The sequence below is a fragment of the Bombus flavifrons genome, chromosome 13, assembly GCF_040668555.2.
Source record: "Bombus flavifrons isolate JBK064 chromosome 13, iyBomFlav1_principal, whole genome shotgun sequence".
NCBI classification, from domain to species: domain Eukaryota; kingdom Metazoa; phylum Arthropoda; class Insecta; order Hymenoptera; family Apidae; genus Bombus; species Bombus flavifrons.
The window spans coordinates 8,760,005-8,786,357 of record NC_138454.1 but is presented as its reverse complement, the minus strand read 5'-3'; the positions used below and the strand labels follow the sequence as shown (position 1 = coordinate 8,786,357).

Below are 26,353 nucleotides of genomic sequence, written 5' to 3'. Positions count from 1 at the left end.
AGGCAGTGTACACTTTAGTGGTACCAGGCCGGCTCTCTCTCTTCGCGATTCTTTCTTCGGCCTATTCCCGTACACGCCGACCATTTATCTATCTATTCAGTCGGCCCCGTGTATAATGCGCGATAGATTCCGTGTAATCCGGCCGGCACAATGCCTCCGAAAGCCACTTCCCGTTGCGGAATCTGACACCACGATCTTTTCCGATTTGCATTCGTGTCAGGCGCCTCTTTTCTTTCGGTCGTTGTAACGCCGCTTCCACAGGGTCCGCGATGCAGCTGGATTTCTGCCTGAAACACCTTGGCTCGATGGAAGATTCGAATTCCCAGAGTTTCTATACGTCGATTTTGTATCGTGTCGCGCATTCGCTTCCTACCTGGCTATGTATCAATTTTGCATTGTTTCGCGCAACGATCTTACGTCGGGCTGCGCATCGATTTGCACGGTGAAGAAATTCTGCGTCTAAATTTTAACGTGATCTTTCAGAATGGAGGGGGAAATATTTCAGAAAGCTTGGAGATACGTTTCGAAAGAAAATCGTCTGTTTGAAAAATTGTGAGAATGCGAAACTTTCAGAGTGTTGGGATCGTTGATCGATCGTATCGTAGAAATTTCTGGAATGCAAAAGGTTAACATTCGCAATTAACATTGTTTCACGCCTCGTACGCCACGTGGAACGTATTTACGTCGGTTCTTTCGCGCCGTCGACGAGGAAGCGATTCGCGCTGCCGAGACTGAATTAAATATTTGTATTTACAGGAGGTGCATTGCGTCGTGTTGACGTCAATCTTATCGTACGGATCGAAAGTTACGGCAGAGCCACGAGAGCGGATCTAATATATGTAATAGCGCGAGGAATCGTGACAGCGGCCGCGATTATAATATAATCGTGATTGAAGGTATACAGTTGTCAATCAATGTTCGCGATACCTATGCTAGCAAGTATTCTTGAAATTCAATGTAACAGTACGACTGCACGTATCGGGCACCCCAATAACGATCTATTATCGTGAAATCGCGCGTCTTTTGGCTAAAAAGGAATTTTAAATGCCAACCGGACAACTTCTTCCATGTCTGACACGCATTTATCTTCCTCTTTCGCTGATACCTTTTATTCGCGAGACAAACGGAAAGATTCTCGAAACGCAAAAGGTTTTGCTGAGAGAATTACGAACGATCTTTCGATGGACGAAACTTTTAATCGTCGTGTCTTATCTATTTCTTATAAGAACGATTGCTAAGATTCCTTGTAAGCTCGAGCCAAGTTTCAAGTCACTCGATTCGAGTCTCTGCGCGAGAAGAAGCAGCTTCGACGACAGCTCCTGCTCAAAAATCGTTCTGCACCGACGATAAGGCAAGAGACAAAGTGCACTCTGCGTAGAGTCGACCTGTGGAAGGTCGATGCGGCTCGTAGCGTACGTCTGCATTTCCGCGTTCACGCTGCCAAGCGTCGCCGGGTCACAGGTCGAATATTCGATAGGCGAACGCCGGCTTAACGGTACACCACGTTCCTTGCCCAGGCTTTTGACAATTCGCCTCTCGCGACTAATCGCATACCGTGCGAACGGAAGTCCTGCGACTACGTACAGGCCCTGACGAACCGATCCTTCGATCATGGGAATCGATTGAACCGAGCTTCTGTGCGTCTTGCGGCAATGCGAAAATTGCCCTTGCGTGAATGAATTTTGCACTCCGAAAGCGTTTCTCTAAAATGTACACGGACCGGCGTATTCAATTCCTCGATAACGAAATACCGGATCGTTTGAATTTCGTAAGATCGAATTTCGATGAGTTTGCGATGAATCGGCTAGCCGCGATACTAATTACAAAGGAACAGCGGACTAGAAGAATGAAATTTATCATCGCTGATGAATATGGCGAAGTAGTTACTTCGACACAATTCAAGCCATTCGAGTGCCTTTTAAATCTACCGACATTAACGTCAACTCGAAGCAGGTTAAATGATGAGCTGTCTGGTCGATTCGTAATCGCTACGTTCGAGAAATCTCCTAGGATCGTAACTGCATCCCGGATGGCGGTTTAATTGTTACGCAAAGTCGTTATTCCCGCGAACCGTTGGTCAACTCGATCTCCACTTGTAATCGATTCCGTTATAAATGTCCGATCGTTCGATTATCTCCTGGCGAATAATTCCTGGCCTTCTAATCCTCTTTCCTCCTCTCTTCCTCTGCTGCAGCGACTCAAAATAATTCGAATATTAGCGCGACCGTTAACGAAAAGAATCGTCGAAATGCAACGATAGTCAGTTACGATCGGAAAATTATTCGAACCGTAGTAAATTCTTCTTGAAACGACGTTTTAACCGTTAGTTGATTCGCGGAGCGCAACGTTTCGGAATCCATTCGAATTACGAATGTCCCGAACGGTTGTTTAATCGTTGCAACGCGCGTTTATTCGCGTGAATTGTTCGTCGATACGTTTAACAGCGTGACTTGGAAAATTGTTCGAGTATCGTGTACAGTTACATAGAATCCAAGACGTTCGCCCAGTACCTCCTATATCACGATGAAATATTTCGTTATTATCGCAACGAGGATTTACGCAATCGCGCGGTACATAGAACCAAGTGGCGACATTTCTCAATTGCAGGGTAATTTTTCATAATCTGCGCAACGCTGTTCGAAACAGGCACAGCGAAAGCCGATCCTTTACAAAATACCTCGGAGACTCGTTATCGTACTAATCACGCGCGCCGACCGATCGCTTATCTCTGAATTAAAACATTCCAATATCCTTTAACGGCGAATTTACCAAACTTCTATTCTGAAATTCCAATGGGACTTCCTTTTAAGAAAGATACGCGCAAGCTTCGCATGTCGGAGATACGTCGCAAAAACGTCTCTTTATGGCGTCGCCTCTTTCATCTCGCGTTCCTCGATAATCATCCTTCGTAAAATTTTCCCCCGAGTCCAGGAAGAAGGCTCGGGGCAAAGCTTGGAAGAAAGAGAAGCAACAGTCGGTCAACGTCGCCGTTTCACCGGCGCAATCGGGAATTCAAATAAATCGCTAATCGCGAGCATTTATCCTTTCGCGCCGGTGACGTACGGAGTGGCGAGTATGCGGTAAGCCGTTTTCTCTCTCGCTGCCTCTCACGACGTGCAACGAGTCTATCTCGCTCGCTTCTCTCTTCGGAGTGCGTCTTCATCGGTTTTATACGCGGGCACCTTTGACCACTGGCGCCGTACGCAGCGAGCACGCGGCAAAAAGTGTTAGAAGAACAGTATTCATCGTGGAAGAAGCTGTTACCGTTATTTTTCGGGTCGATGTCGTGGGTAAGGCGATTAGAGGGTACGCGACGTTTCAAAGCCATGTGTTTCTGCACCGGCAAGCTACAACCTGAACAACGCGACGATCAGTGGGCGTTTACCATTACGTAACTACGATCATCGATTTTGAATCAACAAATTGGCAAACGCCAACTTGCCAGTTTTTAACGATCGATTAGCTCTGGTCGATCGACGACTGTTGGTTTCTACAGTTTCGCGAGCAGCGCTGCCAGTATATTTATTTCGAAGGACGCGAAAGTACAAGAAACGGTACGTTAATAGCCTCAGTTGTTAACTGTAAATCGTCAATTTTTGGTTTCTAAATTCCAGCATCAGGTTCCTTTCGAGAAGACGCGTACGTAAGAATCTGATTGAAAGTAGACGCGCCCCTTTCGTGGTCAGATAGCTCGATACGACTTGTCGGACGTCAACCGCACTTGATAGCCTTGATTTTCATGAAACTACCAACGAAGATAGGCTACCGCAGTATCAAGTAATCCCGATACATTCCGATCGTTCGCCATCAAGCAGAATTCCTCTTCCAGCGTAACAGTACATAAACTTTCATTCCATTCATTCTGTTAAACGCTCGAGCTACCCGCAAACAATTCCCTTCCAGCGAAAACTCAGCGAACCGTCCTTCCTACACCACTAAACCTCTCGCTCTCTGCCTCGTCCGCTTCTCAACTCGAAGACTAAATCGAAAAAACTTGAAAAACGATTTTTTTTTTGAACGTCGAAAAAACCAAGAACTGCGGCCCATTCTTCCATTGGTCAGCAAGATCGCAGAACTCTCGAGGCGTCAGGGTCAAAAGAATCCTCGCAAAAGGCTGCGCCTATGCATTCAACCACTCCTTTAAACGAGGCAGCGACGGAGGAGCAGTCAGGCCCCCGGCTATCGAGACGAGAGAGAGAGAGAGAGAGATAGTATGAGAAGGTGGAGAGGGTGGGAGGAGAAAAATGAAAAAGTCACCGATGCCATGCGAGCGACGTGACCTCTCGTCGGTGACCCCGGACGAACCGGCCGACGACGACGAAGAAAGGGGGAATGCCAGACCTCAGGCTACGTTCACAGTTCGCCGAAAAAGGCATGCTACACAACCGGCACGCCGATTGTGTTGACCGGTCAACGTGCCTCCTTTGACAGTCGGCTTCTCTCTTTTCCTGGTAGCATTAATTTATGGCCGATACCGATGGAAATATTCTCCCGTACGACTTCTTCCAAGCGGAGAGGTTTATTGGTCGCGGCGTACTCAACGAACGAGAATTTAGTCGATTTGTTTGCCGCGGACGATTGATTGTGCGATAATCAGCGAAACGTTTGTTACGAATGTGTGAAGATAACGAACGTAATAGTAAGAGAGACATGGTGGAATTGTGAAATTCAATTTCTATGGGAATGAAAATGCGATAGGAAAATTGCAAAAAAACGAGAGTAGAAATATGTGAAAATAGAAAGGTGACAGTGATCGAGGAACGTAAAAATTCGCGAGAACTCGAGAAACTGTTAAACATTTCGTTGGTATCAATTTTTGTCAATCTGGAGCTCTGTTGCAGCGAGATATCTTGAGTCTTGTTACTCGAAATGAACGTCCATCGGACATTATATCGAGCAATAGCGAGATGTACAAACTCACGCGGTGACGAACTCGTCGCGACCGAAAGGAAAGAGTCTCCAGGGACGACTGCCTATTTATCCATTCCTAGTACGACTCGTTAGTCTCCTTCGACTTTCTTCGCTTCCTGATTGCCTTCCTAGTCGTATCGTGTACCTGCCTCAACAGACAAATTCCGGTCGTTAAAGCTCAAGTGTCTCGCCACTTCCGCGCGGCACGCGTGAACCAACCAGAACCCTGTCTGCTTGATAGTCCAAGCTCCCAAAGGGACGAGACTACCTTCGCGACTTTCGCTCCTTGCTAAGGAGGGAAAGCTTTCGTTTCTATCTAAAGAAACTCGTTCGATACTTGTCCGTTCTCCGAACTGACGCTCTCTTGATTGGAGAGGCAATTTTTTTCATTAAATCGTTAGAAGAGAGCGGTCCGCGTAAATCTTCGGCCAAGACAATTATATGGAAACTGACGTATTTTGACACGACCTTCGAGATATCCTCGGCGAACCATCTTTTTCAGCTTCTACGCTTAGTATTTCGATACTTAATAATCATTCTTAATACTAGAAAACCATTTACTTCTCTCTGTCTCTTTATCTATCTATCTCTCTCTATCGATAACTATCTACGCCTCCCTGTCGTTCGAACAAATTCCAGCGAAGAACCTCGGTCGCGTGGTTAGATCGGTCGAAGGCTACGTGGCCGCTTCGAAGTATCGATGATACTCGATGAAGAGCGGATTGACCCTTACGGTACCTCGAGGAACCGTCAATGGTTTAATTACGGCCAAGTTATTTTTCGCTATGAGCTGGCGTTCCACCCTTTGACCAAGGTCAAAGATACGGGGCCGAGAGTGGTACACGAGAGGAGGGACCGCAGGCAATCTCTGATCGTTCGTTAACGATCCTGACATTAGGACCTGAATTAGATAAGGATATCTTTTCGCATTGTCGTAAATGGACGAGGAAGCGAAGCGGTGTTGAGGCGCGAGATCCTCTAAACGTTATCTAGCCACGGATCGCTTGACAGTCCGTCATCGGTCCGTTTCTAGGAGGGACCATTAAAACGTGATCGACGTGGGAAACGGCTGCAAATGGCTGACACGCGTCCACGATGAAACACGACGCCGCGCTTGAGAATTCAATTACGATTAGCTGACGAGAAATCGCGAGTGTTTCGGGCCGCTTCAGAGGGTTTGTTAAAAGCTTAGCGATCAGATTCTGCGATCAGATTCGGAAGATATTGAAGTACGATGAAGCAATCTTTGTCTACCGTTTTCTTCTCTTTACGATTTAAGCTTCTCAAGGTACGTTGAGTGGAACTAATACGAGGTAATAGTGCCATAGAATATTTGTAGTATTCAGAGAAGCAGTCCCGAAGGATAGGGCTTACGCGTCCTACTGGTCTTTCCAGGTAAGATCATATATTTCACGGCTAGTATAGGGAGCTAATATGGGATCTATGTCTCTCATTTATAATCTAAGGTTTAACGCCTCGCGCGAAACGTACGTTACACGACAAATCTGCGCGTCGTATTAAAAGACTTGTAATCCTGATTTCTTGCCGACTATTGTACTACTTCGTAACGCGTCTATATATCGTGTGCAAGCAATTATGCAAATTGCCCATTGTGTCGTATTTGTTAGAAATCGCATTGTGGACTTATGTTTTCATAACACAGGCGTTAAAAGGTTGATAATCTCGCAACGCGTCCCAATGTTCGTCTGCCGGAGCAAACACGAGAAAAACGAGCGACTACCGAGCTGCGCAGCGTACCATTCCAGCAGCAGTTCCCCACGTTCCACATTCCCTCTCTAATCGACCTCCGCGAACCGACATCCGCCCATAAAACCTATCCTCTCTAATAAAAATGCTCGAATCTTGAAATTGTGCCACATAGCGGAGTAGAAGCAGGTTGGTGTTGGTAACCGCGTGACGTTACTGGTCGCGGTCTCCGCGTCTGATAGAAGAGCCGGTCGTCGTCGCCGATCCTCGCGGCGTGTCCATGGTTCGCCCGAGGGCAGCGCAACAGCCACGCTGAACCGACTGGCTGTCAGTGTACCTGCCGGCCAGACAAATTCCGGCCATTAAGCGTTCGAACGTCGTCGTGTGCTGGCTGTGAACCCGCTCTCTTCAGAGGCCCCCGTGCGGAATATAATGCTGCACCATGGATTGACCCTTGCGGTACTCCCACCAGGCCGAGCGCGCGCGCGAGAGCACCCATCACCTACACACACGGCATTCAGTCCTGGCCAACAGTCTACGTTCTACCGTGGCCTGGCCTCCGGAGACGCGCCACGACGCCTATACACTGTACACGCTTCGAGAGACTCCGCGCGACCGAGTCGTACGTGCAGGGGTCATATTCTCATCGGCGATGCACGATGGCCTGGCCTGCTGCTGCTGCTTCTGCTGCTGCTGCTGCCGTGTACACCGTACACTCCACCGAAACAGTTCGTCGTCGTTAGATCGTTGGTGGTTAGTTACTTGATAGAAAACGAAAAAAAAAAAATAACAGGAGTAGAAGAGATGGAAAGAGAAAGAGAGAAAGAAAGAGGAAGGGGGAGACTGTTGCATCCTGATAGAAATCTGATCGCTCGTTACCTGTTCCCTCTCCCATGCACCGCGTCAGAGATATCGTGACCGTTTTTGCGCCGGGTCACGCTGGTTCAGATGCATCGGACCTCCTTCTTTTCCTTCTCCTTCTCTTTCTTCTTCTTCTTCTTCTTCTCCTTCTGCTTCGTCGGTTGCTTCTTCCTCTTCTTTTCTCTTTGCTTCTTCGTCTTATTCTCCTGCTCGCGTCTTTTATAAAGTCGCTGATACGCGGAACAAGTGGAGCGGACGTGATCACGGATTGACGGGCAATCGGGTGATGTAGAGTCAAGAGGTGTAGGGGAAATATTACTCCATGTTTTGCTGTGCGAGTTTTGATACGCGATGGCAGATTAATCGGTTATTTTTGTTTCGTGGAATTATCGGCGTTACTTGGTTTCGTGCAAGAGTCGCTCTCGTTAGCGAAAGAAGGTAAAACTGTTGTCGTTGCATCTACGACGAGTCGTTTTCGGGACTACGTTGAAAACGATCGGAGCGACTTCTGATATTCGTCGGGCTCGATGACATGAAAATTCGATGGGGCGCGATTAAGGGCCGAGACGGAAGCTCGACACCCGAGGATCGATGATTGGCGTGTAACCCAATCACGTCATTGCACCAAGCGATCTCTTTGGTACCAAGGGAAAGAAAGGCCAGAAGAGGAAGAAACGCCGATCGATTGAGTGCTTTTCACGATCCATTAACTCTGCGAGTAACAGAGCGTTCCTCTTAACGCGATAATACGTTCACGGTGTCGCGTTCTGAAACTACCGGATGTTAGCGAAACGCAAGCCGCAACTTTGGAAAGACGATACAAGATCGACAAGGGGAATGTGTCGACCGGTATACTGGCATTAATTTTTCTTCCACTCGATAGCTTCGAATTACCCGCCCCTTCCCTCGCACGGACCTTCTGTCCTTCTCTTTGATTCAAGGTTAATTCGATCGCTTAAAATTCCAAATTTTATGTAAATACCCATTAAATGGAAGAATAAAGTATCATTAAGAAACAGGAGATAAAAAAAATTCGAAGCTCGCATGAAATCGTTCGAAAAACAAACTTCCTGTCCGCAGATTCTTACATAATCGAAACCAAACAAGGAAGCCATCGATCCAGGAGACAGGAGGAAAAAAGAGCAGGGATTAAAAACGCGTTAATTGAGAGCCGATGACTCGATGAAAAACGTGCTACAGATGTTTCGACTCACCGACAATGTTGGTCCTCTTTCTTTTCGTGCTCGATCCTTTCGATTTCCTATCGTTCCTGAAAAGCAAAAAAAGGGAACAGTATGAGTCGTTGATCGATAATCGCCATGAAATTAAAACGATAGAATTATAACAGAGGATACAGTCGTGCAAAAATTGGATACCATACTGGAAAAGGGCAAAAAAATCGATGCTGTCGAGCTTCTTTCAAGTTCAATGGTCTCTTGGATTTGAATAGACTCAAATTTCGGTTCAATCGGTGTCAATTAAAACTTAAGGTTTTTACGCGATTAACGGAATATCCGCAAATCATAAATCTTCGAAATGAAGATGACGCGACAGCCACTTTGCAGGTTTGATCTATAAATCTTAGTTTATAGTCAGTGGTATACGCAAGCTTATCCATCTCTTTCATAGCCTAGTTTCGTCCGAAGACTCTCGCTCGAAAGTATTAGATTTTATGTTACGACGTAACAAAACGAAAGAGAAACGGTCATGAGTTAACGAGCCATTTACCCGTTACGCTTTAATTTGTGCAACTGTGCTTGCACTCTCTCTAAACGACGATCAATCGTCGGAATTAACTTTCCGCTTCGCTTAAGTCCTCGGAAGATCGTTAAACTATCGAGAGTTAATGCGTCGTTCGCCCACCGTTCGATCGATTGTAAAATTTGAATGTCCCGTCGCGTTAATCCCTTCCGAAACCGGCTGTTAGCTTAGTTTTTCCATTAGAAACGTAATCGTTAGCCCCGTGGTCGTTTAAAGTCGATCTCGATCGATTTCGCACTTTTCGATGATTTTCTAGGGACTTCGATTATATTTGTACAGCGTAATTGTTCTAGTTTCTAGTTTATCTCTTCTTTTATAATCGTCTATTACGATAGTTTATGTCACACAGTAGCTACTCTTACTTTTAGTTTTAATACTTTTAATCGCGAACATCATCTACGATTTACATGCACATCGTTCGTGTCCATTTCCAACTCGAAATATCCCCACAATTATTCCCTAGAACGTTCGAAGCAGTTTCACGGCGTCTGCTGGGGAAAACTGGACTGATTCAGCCTGGAATCTGGAACGAGCCCATGCAATGCGTTATCTATTCGACGTGTTCACCTATCTGGCCCGGATTGCACGTGTGTCGTACACCCACACACGTCGTCAGGTCCGAGAACACGTCGATACGGTTCTCGGTTACCTAATCGCACCGGTGTTCCATCGTCCACGGCATTGTCTCTCTTTCTTTCCCGTCCCCTTCGCCCCATCGCCGTTCTCCACGGAGGCCCGGTCCTACGGTCGGGTTCAACGACGCGTGAACGCAAACTTTACTCGTTCCATTACATTTTCTACTTGGATAATCTGGTGCAGTTGGAGAGCCTGTTGCCGACACGCGGTGTCACGTTCCAAAAACTGGTACTATCGCTCCTATTCGAGTAGACGAATTTCCACGTCGAATTTAGAATATTTGACGGATGCATCGTGGAAATTTTCCTCGGTGCGTGGAATATTAGCTCGGTATATTTCTCGATCGCAGAATCGAACGAAAGCAGAAGGCGTTTCGATATTGTTCCAACAAAGGATCTAGTGTCGAACTCGTGTTTGGGGAATTCGAAGAAAGTAACTAGCATCGCAATACGTAGAAACTTCCCAATCACAAGTAACTATATCCGCGCAAACTGTGAATTTTAATTCCAACCATCTGAGCCAAAAATCAGCCTGTATCCTATCGCTATCGCAACCACGCGAGGAGAAACCAGAGATGTTGCAGAAGGAATGCCGCGGAGAAGCGTTGGATAGGCGAGCACGCGGGTCATTAAATTTGCTCTCGCGGTTGGGATTATCGACCGGGCTCTCGTTGCCTCGTTGCCTCGTTTCCCGTTTTATCTGTCGGCCGGATCCCGTGTTCTCCGGCGGCGACACGGTGCGAGCCGGTCGTTCGCGTTTCGCGGATCCGCCTGCTCGAGAGATCTTCGCCGATAGATACGCGCGATGGAAACGCGCGAAACGCGCGCTTAAACACCCGGACAAATTGAGGCCGGACAGCGTGTCCGCGTTCGAATCGCGCTCCACGCTCTGCCGCGTAAATATGCGACCGCGTGGGCCGTGTTCCTGCACGCGATTGTCTACGTTTTCCAACTTGGTCTACCGAATCTAGCCGTCATCTTGAAGCTTCTTACCTGTTAAGAGCGTTTCTGTTTGAGAATTTAGAAGGTGAGAATATTTCAGTTTCTAGATCCTTACGAAGGATACGAGTTTACTGTTTACCGTATAAAGATGTTGATACAATTATCAAACGAAAATGCTCGATATTATTTCGATTATAGTTTCTCGAGATTGATTTGATCGAAGAACGAAAGTCGAAGAAACTGTGCATTTTCTCTTTTCGCTTTCTACGTCTTCTACGCTCCGTTCTATGTGATTCCGCGCGTGATCTATGCGATGTTTTGGAATTATTATCTTCAACGGATACTATGAAGTTAACTTAGCTAGGAATTGTGTTCCACGTTCAGGACGAAAGTATAGAGTTCACTTTTGACTGGCCGAAGGTGTCTGACCATGAAGCAAAGACGGCAATAGTCGGAGCGAGAAAGGAACGAGCGGCAATAAACGTCGGTAGAAACGGTCGAAGATTAGCCGAGATAAAACTAATTGGCCGCGGCGCAATAACATAATAACTGGATAAATATCCATCAGGCGTCACCGAGTTACAGACCAATCAGTTATACGACGCTAAATGTCCGAATATATCGATGACGTTGTAAAATTCGATTCTCTATGGATCAATTACAATTTCATTTATCTTTAAATTTCAATCCAATTAATTTAAATTATTCAATTCTATCATCGAAAGTTACTCTAGATTCCACTTCTAGATAAAAATGCTCACTTTCGGTTCAACGTATCAAATTCTACAATCACATAACTCCTTGGGAAGCTGCTTTTTCACTTTTAGAGATCAGAAGCATACTTTCTCCTGACTAGAAAACGAAGGAAATGATGCCAATATCTTGGCGTTCTCAGCTTAGAAAAAACAAACAAGTCCAATAAATTTCCCAAGCGAAACTGCGAGCGTGAAAGAAGATCGTGGATGGCGCGAAACGAAAAACGAGGTGCAGCTTGATATACTGGAGGGAAAGGTTAAGTCTCTCAGCCAACGATACGTTATACGTTGCATTCGTACGAAAACTAGTAGGGCAACGTAGCTCGTAGCTGCCCGGAGGGTTCTTATTATATGAGCCACGTATTCGAGTTATCCAAATGGAAGGATTAAACAACGTATCTCGAATGAAATTGGTACTACTTGCAACATTGAGCCACACAGTCCCGTCCGCTTCTTCCTTTCCCTCTCGTATTCCCTCACGGCATGTGTTTCTTTTCCCTCTGACTTGGCTGGCTGGCAGCAATAAATATGCTGATTAAGCGGCAACGTACCGCCGGTTAATTTGCAGTATATCAGTATCCAACAGTGCATTTTAATTGGTCGTGAAGCATTATTGCAACGTATAACCAATGACGCCACACATCAACGACCGTCCCTGTTGGCGCTTCGGGCGCGAATCCTACAATTCTGGAAAAATCGATCGAGCCGCGTGGCCTGTTCGAATCGAACCGTCGTTCTCCGACTCTGACCGTGACTTAAAGGTTAACGCTTTAACATCGTGTAGATTCGAAGATCGTTGACCTCTCATAGAATAGAAATTTTAAGGAAATTAAAAGATTTGAAGATTTCTAAGATTTCTAAATTAGGATTTGTACGAGTCTCTGGATCCGGAATGGCAAGCGTGTTTTCTAAATTTCTCACACTGAAAGGTAACTGATTCTAAATTTCTAACGACAAAATCGTACAACTTTCATCCCCGTTGATTCTCTGATTTCACCGCGAACGACATAAATAGCGGACTCTCGTGTAAAGCCGCGAGCATCGATTTCACGCCGATAATTGCCGTCTCGTCCGCTAGCCGAACATCAGACGCGCGAAATATTCTTCGACGATGCGACGAGAAACGTAAACGCGCACAATAAGCGAGATTGCGCGACTGTCGTTGCAGGTTTCATTGCAAAATCGCGAAAAGGTCTGCTCGCGACATCGATCCTGCGGCAACCTTGACGCGTCGAACACTAGATGCAGCAGCGAGCGTGAGACCACGGCCTATTTAGCTGCATCGTTGCACTTTACCGCCAGGGGAATCGAGATCGCGATACTTTTTATCGTTTGCACGATTCGATCCGTCGTTTGTTCCCCCCTGCCCCACCTCCTTACGGAATTCCACTTGATTTGTCTTCGCAAATATCGATGCCAATCACCGAGCATTTTTTCTCGTTTCGAATTATCGTCGATTCGCACCTCCACACTCCACTTGTTCTTCCCTTGACTTCTCGGACTTGGCACGCTTTTGTTTCGCTCCTGGGAATTCTTTCGACTCAATCGGATCGTTCACGATCGTAATCTACGTATGGCGAAGGAAGTAAACGGTGGGAATTAATTTTTCTATTAAGCGTGCAAATTAATTCGGCACCTTCGTTCAAGTTTACTCCTTTCTAACTGAAGTTCATTAACGACAGTACATTTTTGCCTGCATCGTTTCTTGTTCCAACGAATTTATTTTCAACTTCGCCAGATGTAGATCCTTTAAGTATTTGCAAGATCTTATCCGGGGATCGTCGACGCGCTAATTGATACCGCAGGCGAATTTCACACAATTTCAGTGGCCAATCGCCAGGATATCGAGGTAAGCGAATGATTTCTAGCACGAGGATGCGCGATGTTAGAGTGGTTTGAACTTGGCAGAAGAGCTAGAAGATACACCTAAGGGCCACTAGGGTAATCGTTCTCGAATTGGTTTCATTAGCCCCGCGTATCGGCGATGATCGTCTATCGCTAAAATTAATCTCGCGCGTTGGTGAAATTTCGCGGCAATAAGAAACCTCGGCGACCCTTTGCTCTCCGTGTCCGAAGACGATGCGGTTGTAGTTTCCACGAATCGTCCATTATACGGAGTGTCTTGGTTAAATATGCGTCTTAATCCGAGTCAACCGTTCGTCTGCTTCACTCCAAAAGAGTTTCGTACGATCGATTATTTTCCTTCCGGACAAATATCCCGCCATTGTCATCCGTGTGCTCCGCTACTTTCAGCGAATTCCAACAACAAAATTGACAATAATGCGCAAAGACACCCGGTAGACGCGATCCGACTCGTTGCTCAACCCGTCTCGCAAGAGCATAACCTTTGCAGAGACGGACCAGCGACGCTACGGTTAGAAGGAGAAAGGCGGAGGGGAAATAGGCGAAGGGAAAACGGGCTACACGTACATAGCCAACGAACCGGCAATTATCGTCGCGCTGGATACGGGCCGGTGTTATTGCGGCCGGCTGCCGGGGCCGCGTACTCTTCCTTCGATAATTCACCGCGTTCTACGGAGTTACGAGCCACTCCGCGTTTCGACTAATCGCGTCGATAACGCGCTCGCACTACTCGTCCACTATCGTCGCCAGAAATCTCGAGACGCTTCCGTTCGAATCAACCGAGTCTTCCCTAAGTACCTCTCTTGCTTTCCTTCTCTCGCTCTTTTGCGTGACCGCGAATATACATTCGCCTTCGTGCGTGTTATCTGTTATTACCAGTCTATTTACTTAGGGGTATTAACGAACCTCCACCTAGTCGGGATATCTCACGAGCCTGCAATTGAATTATTAGACAATTCCTCGCTCGATGCTGAGAGCCATACCCCGATCACAGAGATTCGCGTTTCGATCGTTCAGAGAAGCTAATTTTTATATCTGGTCGGTTCGAAGAAAGTTAAAGACTCGGTCGAAGAACTTGGTAAATTGTACGGCGATCGGTGTTGGGAATGCACGAGGTTAAAACCTTCGCCTATCGCTGCAACTAGTACGAAAGTCACGACTCCTCCGTGAGACTTCGGTTTTTAAAACCGACAGATAAGGCGGCCCGTTTAAAGCTTTATTCAATTAACGCGTTCTCCGCGCGAATGGCGTTCGTAATTTCACGAACGGTGGCTGCGATCGCGAGTTATGACGTCTCTCGCAGCCGCCCGTAAAGATTCTGCCGCCTTCTTCTTTATCTAGCCACGAAATCAGCCCCGCTATCCGCGTACGGCTATTCTACGCCCTGTTTACGAGTCGACCGGCCGACGTGCACGCTGATAGCTGCGTGGCAATTGCTCCTCGATCGCCGCCACCATCCCTACGGATAACAGGCAATTCGCCGACTCTATCTTAAGTGCGTCACGGCTGCTCTTAACGCTTAACGCCCACGATTCGTCCAGCTGACCTCTCTAACGAGGGTGTTTCCGTAACTCGCAAAATTCTGGGTTTATTGGTTTCAGGGTAAAGCGGAAGGTGATTTATAGTAGGACATGTCTGTGGTTTACAAATTTAAATTGCTTCCTCGTTATGCCCGGGAACTTGGAATTAGATAGATAACCTTGGAGTTTCGGGTTGATACGATACGAATATCTTTATACGTATAATTCTTATCGTTTCTACGTATCTGCTTATAGTAGTATACCTTTTTACGACGATGTAATAGTTATCTTTGGATTTCTCTGCGTATAATTTGAAACAGACCTTGAGACAGCCGTACGACCAACGAAACTCTAAAATATCTAGCGGCAGATTCCACCGTCTCTGCCTACAAAATATAGCTCCTAACCGTCTATCTCCAAACCTTGCCATTTATCAACTATACGATCAGATACGGGTCCGTCGTTGAATATTCGCATCGAGATCGAAAAGGTCGATTCTTTGTAGAGGGAAGAGGCACGAATTCCAAGTGGACTAATCGCGATCTCGTGGCTGAAGAGGGCGGTTGAAATCGGAGAGGACGTTGGTTTTTCTGCTTGCTCCCTTTACCTCCATATTTTCTCGGTAAGGATAATCGTTCAGTGGAACGCGCCCGAAATAAAATTTCGCCGAAGCACGTACGAAGAAACTGGTTTCCGGCGAGCAGGCGCCCCTCTCGACGATCTGCCTCTTTCTCTCCCTTTCTTCCTCGTTACTTCCCCTAATAAACGAAATTAACTTTCCGCGGACGAGCGACCGAAAAAGCGGTCGCGATCGTCGGAATGCTCGTCCTCCGCGAGCGGATCTTCGCGAGTAGAATCCTTACAAGGATCGCACGCTTACGTGCGTGCCTCGACACTCGGCTGGCTCCAATGACGCCAGTTAAATAAGCCGGCGAAGGACAGCTTTCATGATTGATCCTTCGTGATAAAGTTTTTCTGGTATTTGTAGCTAAACACAAAGGCAAGCTAATCCTTTTTACGTTACAGACGGAAAGGCAATTAACTTCCAGGACTATTCGCTTCGACAATCCGAATGGCGAATTGACAAACTTTCAAACGAGAACACCCTCTATATCTTTGTGAACTTTTCCAAGAATCTCAACGACGCTGGAACCTCTAAATACGAAATAACGCAGTAATCGGATAATGCGAATTCGTTATACGTCGTACTACTCGTTGGACGACGAAGAAAGCGAACGATCGGAGCGGACTGTCGACGAATTTTCTCGGATGTCTGTTGCCATTGATCGGCGATCAGAAACGCTGAATCGGCACGCCACACGCTCGATTACACGCGTTTATTGCAACGACGTTCGATTAGCACGTTTAATTTATCGAGCAGTTTACACGGCTGAATATGGTGCAGGCCTTTACCGTACCGGAGATATGCTAATGCAACGCGATAGTTAGCCAATATTCCGCTGCTATCCGGCGACTATCACCGCGATCGCGACCGACTATTGCTAGCAATGGGACCGCTCTTTGCCTCGATTCGGTCACTCTCACGCGTTATCGTTCCACCTCCTCTTCCTCCTTTCTCGCGATTACCGTTTTCGAGTTAGGAACTGTGTTTTAGGAATTTTTGCTAAACTCCGTTAGATAATTTAGTGGCATTATTTTAGTCGCGAAACTGGAATCGAATTTTACGAATAATAATTGTACATTTTTGAAGAGAGAAGTTGGAACGGCTACTGTGGCCGTTTGATGGAAACACGAGTTCTATCCGATCGTGTAAAAAGCGACGGAGAAAAAGGTAAAACGACCTCGACGCTACCGTGCATCGCACTTTCTTGCAGAAGGGAATTGATAAAACGAGTCTCCTTCACCTGGATAAACAGTCAGCCCGCTACGATCCTGTTCGGTTTCCAGCACGCTTTCACGATTTCTTCTGGATTCCTCTGTAGACCCCGTCGTTTTCCAATCGCGTGTCATCAAGATTCAACGGAAATATTAACGAGACTTGAATTTTGTAGCAGTGAAAGTATCCTATTTTCGAAAGGAACCGTCAGTCCTTCTCCTTTCCGATAAAAGTATCCCACGAAACGTCGAGAACACACGAAATCGCTCAACTCGGGTACAGGCAAATTGCAACCGACTTCCGTCCACCTTAATCTTCTCGTTAAACGTACGCACGCTTTTCTCGAGGAAATAATCGCCAAGAAGATCGATGCTTCTTACTCGCACGCGATTATCAGTCGTCCAGGCACGCGTATTCCATCGAAGCACATAAAAATCGGCGCGATCGAGAGATCCTTGTAACCGATCGACCGGTTGCATTGAGCAATAATAGAAGCCGTTGAAATCACGAGAGGGACGTGCGTCATCGCGCAATTTGCGCAAGCGACTCTAGTCGACGCCGAGCGTCTTTAATCGCTTAATTGTCGCGGCACGCGACCCTCGCGGACGCTAACCGAGTCTCTTTACCCACTTTTACCTCGACCGGTGACATCGACATCCAGCGTTTCCCTCACCTTTCACCGCCTGTTACGCACGGTTTTAACGCGAGTTACGAGTAGCGTGGGCCACTGGCCTAGATCAGTGCGTTTCGTGTTCTAACTAAATGCTACGAGCTGAAATTTCAATTGAAATTTGTCGATTCACGTTGGAGAATCGAACGAGGTTCGAGCCCTTGCTCGCAATGATTTATCGCGATTTCGTTGCTGAATCGGATGTGGTGTAACGTTACACTTACATAAATATTATTCCAATATTATTCCAGTTATAGAGTTCTGATAGAAATTAAGAGAATGGAAAATTCCATTGACTGCCGCGTACCTTCGAGAAATTTACATTTAGAATTTTCCTTTTTACCCGCAATTTCTCTAACTTTATATCCGCCTGCTATGCGTACAAGGTTAACTGATCACCTAACGCAACTACGATCGAGCAAACGTTATTAAAAAGGATCTAATCCTATCAAGAAACAAACGCGTGGAATTTCAACGATTCGCGTACAAGACTCGATTGCAGTGGAATCGAACGATCGTTGGAGTATGTTGATCACCGGCATCTCGACAAGGATCACGAGAGTTGTATACGGAATATATCGAATGTTCGCCGTGATGTTATTCCTTTTTTCCCTTTGCTTTTAATGGAATATCCACAAAGGCTAGACGAGTGGACGAGATGGAATCTCGTGGTAAATTCCTGGCGAGTCGAAGATGGCCTGGTTCCACGTAAAATTTCCTACCGCCACGGTCCGACTCACCGAACCGATGACCCAGTGACGCGCTCAACAAAGACCGCCTCCTCATCCTGTGGCCGGTTTTTCGCGAAAGGCACGCGGTGAACCGAAATCACAACTTGCCCGTCACGATCAGACCAAGCAAACTAAAGCCGAACGTTAAGGACGTATCTCTTTTTCGCATTGTCCATGTTATTGGAAGAAATCCTACTTTCTAGGCGATATTTTTACACGAAAGGATGAATAAGCCACGCTTTGGTACTCTGAATGGTACTATTAAGGATGCTTAAAAATAAAAAGATTAATCTTCTCGCTGTGAGTAAGAGTATTTCTGGTCTTTCTCGTCTGTTTCCTTTTTTAGAAGTTATAACGAGCACGATATCGAGTTTTTCTCTTCGTTTCGACTTTCTAAAGGACCATTCAACGCGAACTGCCCTCGGTGGATCTCAATTGACGCTGCGTTAAGCATCGTTTATCAGGCTAGATTAATTATCTGTCATGAGAAGCGTTAACGCACAACGCTTTCACTTACTCTTCGACGACGTGAGGCCGGCCTTAGTAGCCCAAGACTTTTACAATTGCACCGTGACATTCTTTTTAAAGGATGCCGTATGTTATCTCGTTTAATGCCTTCGACCCGGTTACCACCAGATTACCTTGTCGTTCAAAGCTGCCTCGCTCGTTTATTTTTACGACGGAGGCCATCGTCGGCGTTATTTACAACGCTGCTAACCCCTAACTGGAAAATATACTACGCGCCCTACTCTTTGAAATTCTTACAGGCAGCCGACGAGACTCGACAACTCGGCGCAATTAGCGCAAAGGGTTATATCCAACACGGTACGTTGAAACGTCGATCCCAAGTTCTGTCCATTACGAGAGACGCTTCAACGCTCTGATACGAATATCCAGGTTTCTGTAACTACGTGTAATTGTTTGTCGATCGATTCGAATCAAAAGTCACGAGAAAGAGTATCGCGTCGACGAGTGAAAGTCGTAAGAAGATTTAAAATTGTTAAATTCTTTTAGAAATATCGAGTTCGTGCATCTGTAGGGTTTCGTAATCCCAAATGTCGCCAAAGTAATCACTTTGACCCATAATTACAAGGTTTGCTCTTGTTCGTAGAAAAAAACCATTCCAATCCCTCGCTAATTAAATCAACCGTCGGCGAACCACGCCTCCGATCGATACGAAACGCACGAAAATCGTGGAACGCGATTAAAATTGTCGCGTTTAATTACGCGAAGCAGCCAATCACCTCCGATGACGGTAGGGCGCGGCTGAAGGGTGTGCCAGACAGCGCCCTGACGCGTCCCGCAGTAACGCCTGATAAAAAGGAAAAGAAAAACAGAGAGAGAGAGAGAGAGAGAGAGAGAGAGAGAAAGAAGGGAAAAAAGGTACACAGGAAAGAGGTTCGAAATCAGAAAGAGAAAAGAAGAGAATGGAGGGTTGGGCAGCCGTATTGGGAAATCCATTGGCGGAGGACAGATGGCTACGAGACGGATAGAACAAAGGAGAAAATGTGTCTGGAATGACAACGACTGTTGCAACGATTGCTCGGGCCCATTGTGTTTGCTTAATGCCTGCCGCGACTTTAATTGTCGACTGTCGATCGCTGTTCGCTTAGGAATTTTACTTAACCTCCATTGACACGCTTCTGTTTGTTTCACGGAAGAAATGATCGCTGATGGATTCGAGCAATTATCCTTGCAAATGAGAAGGATGCGCGATTCGAGGTTTGTCGAAACGCGTTATCGTTCGTGAGTCACCAAGTATCGAATACTTTTAGGGGCAAGAATGAATAAACAAAGTTAATACTCGTTAATCGTTTAAAATCAACAAGCATCTGCCGATTTAACCGGATTACAGGTGTTAAAGACAAAGAGAAGCTAAGGGTTGAAAGCGTAGGTACATGAAAGTAAGATTTTAATAACATAATACAAAGGCAGCGAATCGAAACTCGATACTCGATGAAACTCATCAGCTAATCACCTAGATATTATAATAGAATCTTGAAAAGGGGTTGGAAGCCTGCACTCTGACATTCAACCAAGCGAAACTATCGATCTTCTTGCAGCTTCTATCCAACCGTATTCGAACGATCGCTTTTAAGACGATAGAGTCTTAAATCTGTACGAAGTAATTCGCGACATATTAACAAATTCGAATAAAATCGGAAAGAAACTGAAAAGAAAGAGATCGTTGGTATGAAATTTTCCGAACGAACGAACTCACTGATCGCATCGAATCACCACTCGTACGCTTTTCTCTGAAAGTACCCACTTTACCGTTTCATCCATTGTACGTCATTATCGTCCTACGCAATGAAACAACAATTTTCCATGACGCACGAAGAAGTACGACTCGCACGCGCGCAGTGAAGCGTATTTCTCGGTCAGCGTCGCGAAATTTCTCTAAATCGACGCTGCAGACTTTCTAACATGCATCACGGCTGAAAGAGGTTATCCGCCGCGAATTCAACTAATTGCACGTGTTTGCGATCTGGTTAACGGGCCGATAAAAAACGTGGTCGCGCGTCGCTGATCTCGCGGCCCCTCGCTCCTTCCTTAGCCGTCTCGCTCGCGCGAGCCATCGAAAGTAACGCGGAAACTGGCCTGTCTTTTCTTCTCTTCCTTCTTTTTTCTTCTAACTACACGTTGTCTGACAATTACGAAACGTGAAAACTTCAAGATCAAAGTTTAATCGATGAAAACGTAAATTTTGTATAATTCGATCTTAGACAGATATTTAATAGAAGACATGAAGGATCGTAAAACGAGATACGAGATTAAGTTCGAGCGATAATGCGAGTAGAGTGGTGCGTCGCGGATTCGAGTATCGCGGATGGTAAATTTTAAGCGGTGTAATTTACAGATACTTAGCAACGCGTTTCGAGTCTCTGCAGAACATGATGCAACAGAGTTTCACACCGTCGAATAATCATCCTCCAATTTGTTTCACATCTCAACAATTTCATGCCACCATGGGCGTGTATCATCTGCCTTTTTCTTCTAGTGTACACAAAAGTTTTTACCGCTATCAGTACAAGCTCCATGTCCTCGAGAAATTGCATTAAATCCGTGATCTATCTTAACAGTTGCCCCCTAAACATTTTTCCATTCTACGATCAATTTTTCTCACGCGCTCTATACAACGAAATTAATTTAGTCGTTGCGAAAGTACGTCGAATCCTGCAGAAAAAAATACTTCGATCGAACGCATGATATTGCAAAGGAACTACGAGCTATTACAATTTTGTTCGATATCAATCACAAGGATAATGATAATAATCGAACATATCCGTTAGGCCGTTAGGAAAGAGATTGGAATGACGTTGCGAAGAAAGTTCGTAGAACGACGATGATCGACCACGTTGATTGCCGAAAGTTCTCGCTCGTGCACGCTCGCCAGAAACTCTACACTCATTTTGCGAAGAGGAAAGGCAATTGAACCTAGTCCCTTAAATCGTCTAGAACGAAGTGGTCGGGACGTTTCGTCGCGGATACTTACGAGCGTGGGTCACGAACACGCAACGCAAAGTCGCCGACTCCGTAGGAATTTCTCTCCCGTCTGTCACGCGAAACCCAAGAAAAACTCACGTAAATTTCGTTTCACGCTCTTTATCCACCGATCCCTGGCGTTCCATTAGCGCACTGGGTAAATAATAGCGAGTAGCTTCGCGATCGCTCGATCTCGTTTTTGCCACACTATTCGCCAGAGAGTTCTTCGTGCACGAGGCTACAGGATGAAATCCAATGAACCTTTCCGAGCGTTCGTGTTGCTCTTGCATCGGAACAGATAGGAATAGAAGTTTTTCTACGGCACGTTGTACGTTGAGAGAAGTTTTAGAATTTCTACTAGTAAAAGAATAGTTAGAAGTAGAGCGTGTTTTCAGGCGGTGTCTCCGCCATTAACTAGATAATGTATAACAAAGATAACGTAAAGATAACGTAGAGACAGTGTACCTATTCTGTAGGATAAATGCAAGACGATGAGCGAGCAAATCGATCAATTTCAGAATCTCAAAAGAAAGTTGTAGTAAAATGCCGCAAGATCAACGTAGGTCGTTCAACATCGATCGTAGGTTGTTTGTTATAGACTCTCTAACAACGCTAGTTTACAGTTACGTTGAGCATAGTTCGATAGCGAGACAAAGCTGAAAGCGAAGACACGTTCGAATCAGTTTGCATAGCAACGTCCCGGCTCATCCTGGCTGCCTGTTTCCCATTTGCAGTGCCACGAATGCCAATCCCACACACGACAAGCCGGGATACACCGGCCAAGGATTCACTTTCTCGTCACGTATCAATAACGTCTGTCGTTCGCTGCCACGGCTTCCTTGTACCCCGTGTTTAAAGGCGAACCAGAAAAAAATCCGGGTTTCCTTTTGTCGTTCGTGGACAATGCAACAGAGACTTGTTGCGAAACCGAACATCTCGAGCTTTTTAATTCGCCTGGTTAGATGGCGATCGTTTGTATAAGACTGACACTTGAATGTCGGGGACCATGTTCGCTGACACTGGCCTCCATGGTTACCTCGATCATTGATTTCTTCCACGGCATACGCGCTGGGATTCGCCGGTGTCAGTGATCTTTCGTCCAGGATTACAGGCTTAGACGCGTCGAGTCGCCAACTTTAGAAAACCTACGAGCGTTTGGATTCTCCAAACAAAACGCTTCCTTCGTAATTCAATTTTTAACGCTTTCATAGACATAGAAGAAATCTATTCCTTCGTTTACCATAGAAACTAGTATTGTTCTAAGATTATTCGACAAAAGCAGCATCGTCATCGTTGAAAAATTCCAAATATCTAAAATACAGTTTAAGGTATTGTATGGTTTCAAAGATATGAAATTACGAAACTGGTCGTGCCGAGTAACCGAGGAATTTCGACATCCGAAGGAATGTGCAGGGAAATCAGAAATTCGCGCACGTTCGGTATTTTTTAAAGAGAAAAGGGTTGCGAGGGGTGAATGAAAAGCTGCGCGATCTGAAGATTCGCGGGGCAATAGCACGAAAATCCGAGCGCCGTGGAGTGGTGTCCGTGCAGCGAATGGCAATCCCACGCGCGTACAGCGTAACAAAGGCTCGACTTTCTCGTCACGTATCGATAATACTTTGTCAAATCGTGTGTCGGTGCCGAGGCACTTCCTGTTCCTTCCTCGACCCGCTTGCACTCGCTCCTCGTTATTTATGCGTCACAGTCTCTATAGAAATATTATGTCGTTCGTCGGTCGTTCACCTCCTGCCTCCTCGCCTCTCTCCTTCCACTCGCAATTTTTTTCCTTCTTTTTTCTTCGAATCATACGTTCCTTTCTCACGGATTTAATTTTGCTCGATTTTGCGGACATTCTTCCTCGTACGATGTTCTTTTATGATAAAACACCAAGATCAACTAGTTTTAAACGAACAACGAATCGATAAGATCTACCACTACAGCACGATATTTGTACCATGGAAATCGAAATTGGAGACACGCAAAAAGGAAGATTTTACCCATACGTTTATAGGAATTGTGTAAAGAAGAAGAAAAAGAAACCGTGAAAGTGAAATAAATATTCACGAAATGGAATCGAACATACATTCGACATTTCGTTACTCATAAAAATTCCGTAGGCATTCCCGTTGTTAACCGAATATCGAATGATTCCTGACAACTTTGGTTACAAACACTTGGTACGTAGTTGAAGTAGAATTCCAGTCGCATCGAAACCCAGCTATGCAAATTTCACACAACGTACGAAAATTCCTATGTTCGGGTCAACGGAATGGATCGCGGTCACGTCGGTTCCATTTTTTTCAACGAGACCACTCGATGTAGCACGATAAAAAATACGAGTAACGTGTCATTGAAGATTATGTAACCTAACTCGAGTCTAATACCAACCGGTATTCTCACTTATGATTCAAGTATACCGGTCGAAGATCGAACAGCCTTAAACCGTGAAGAACATGGTCGAGAAGAGAAGCCTATTCCTTATTAATCGATGAATAAGCGATTCCGCGTTACGCAGGTCGGAACCGAAGGAAACGAAGAAAGCGTAAGGCAAACGGCCTCGAGCTGTCGATCGAGACCGCTAAGAAGGTCTCGGCTGGCCGATACGCAGTTGCATGAAGACACGAACGTCGTCGTACAAGCTTTTGCGCAAGAGGCATAATTATGGTGGAAGAGGAAGCGAGCCGAGTGCGTTAGCACACGTAGGACGAGCGTTGAACGATGAACTTGACACTGTGTGCCAGGGGAACGGGAGAGATCGTATGTGCCTACTACGGAGAAAGAAAGAACGTGTATTCACGCGTGTGCGCGTGTCACGGAGCTCTGCTGACCGCCTACCCATTTTCCCCGCGATTTCTTTCCGTTCGTCGGATAAACGACGATGTCGCCTGAACCGAGAAATCCCTTTCTCGCTTATCTCCCGCCGCGAAAGTGACGAAATATTTAAGTGCATCGTATGGAACCGCTTTCTCGATGTTGCTAGATAAGTATTGGAAAGGAATCGTAAATCGTCAATTTAGAAATTCTCCTGGAAGGGCTAACTTTGCCTCTCTTTACGGTGTCGCTCGTAAACCGGTGCCTACACGGTTTCGCGGATCCGTGAGAAGAACATAAGAGTCTTATCGAAATTTACGACTCAATAGGAAATTAATTTTGTAGTATAGAATTCTTTTTAACACACCTTCGAAAATCAATGCGAGAAAGATTTCTTCCATGATACAATTTTCTTTTTTCTTTTTCCGTCTCGCCGCCGTAACTGCGTTTTTTGATTAATAATTTAGAGATTTTATTTGGTAGTCGTGATAGCCGGAGGAATTGATGCGACGACGGAGATCCGCGACGTTTATGAACGTTAAATGGAACGGTGAGAACGCGAAGATGGAGATACGGGGCAAACTTTGGCTTCGAGCGAACACATCGTCCGCGTAACGCTGACGCGTCGGACGATCACCACGGCATGACGTATTAAGATCGCGAATTAAGATAGACGATGAATCCAAGGCGAGCGGTAAAAGATATCACACGCTGCTCGTTCGTGTCAGTTTAGCATGGAACACGCGGGAGAATCGGCCTTCTGTTTCTCCTTACTCGCTCGACAATTGCCTGTTAATGCGGCTTTATTCCCGTGATAAATTGCACAGACAAAAATTTAATTGCATTTTAAAATCTACGTCAAACGCTTTCGTAAACCGACCGTTCCTCCGTGACGAATATCGCTACTATAAAAATACAGACTATTAAAAGCTTCGCATATTTCAGTCGAAATATTCCTCTGCTAATGAAATCTCCATTAATTATCGACCATCGTATAGCCATCGTAAAGATTATTATTGCGAGCCATTATTATCCAATATCAGCATCCTGTGGATTAAATAACAACCTGTTACGAGACTTGTAAAATCGTCAGATTACGAGACAAAGAAGGAAATGGGCGAATCTGGAACGAGTCCTGGCCTCGTGAATGTTTCTTATGTCTGCTGGAACGCGGTTAATAAACTCGAATAATAATCGATCGCGTCGCGAGCTAATCGGTCCATCGATCCTCGATATTGGATTAATTATTTTTTCAACGATTATCCAACCGTGAAATACATGGAATTATAGCGGTGTCGCGTATCAAAGAAGGAAAACGGATGCCTCGGTTTCTACAATATTTCCGACTTCGCTGAAAAATCCTCGAAACAGGATATCTCCTAAATAAATGGAGAGGGACGGGCGCCGTAAACGCGTTGAATGGAATCGACGAGGCTCGAAGCGGTCGATCTCCGGCCGCGTCTCACGAGTCACGAAAATTACTGCTAATAATTGCTAATGATCGTGCACGAACAAAGAGGGACCGTTAGGTTTCGGCTGTAACGACGGCGAGGAGCGGTAAAACGTTAGAGGCGGCCGCGTTTATATGCAAATTCGAACCTTCTCACGTCGAACGATCGACGACGCCGATTTCCTACGTACGCCGTGGAAAGGGAAAAGGAGGAGGAAAGAGGGGGCAGGGCGAAAACGAGACACAACCGAGAGCCGAGGATTATTATTCAGATAGCGAGAGAACGTCGATCTATCGGCGTTCCTCGATCACCAAGCCACGATCCATTAGTTATGCAACGCGTAAGTCTACGTGCAACGTCCCGTCGTTTTTACTGCTTACCGGCTGACGAATAAATTAACCATGAGACCGTG

At 45.8% G+C, this 26,353-nt stretch overlaps 1 protein-coding gene across 4 annotated transcripts in view; it reads right to left on the bottom strand.

Annotated features, from left to right (window-relative positions):
* sano (CABIT domain-containing protein serrano) overlaps positions 1 to 26,353 on the bottom strand; it is a 144,325-nt gene that overhangs the window by 83,105 nt on the left and 34,867 nt on the right. For all 4 annotated transcript variants that reach the window (XM_069125404.1, XM_069125402.1, XM_069125403.1 and 1 more), the window contains exon 2: positions 8,694 to 8,749. The gene's annotated coding sequence lies outside the window, so the exon portion shown is untranslated. The remainder of the gene's footprint in view (positions 1 to 8,693; positions 8,750 to 26,353) is intronic.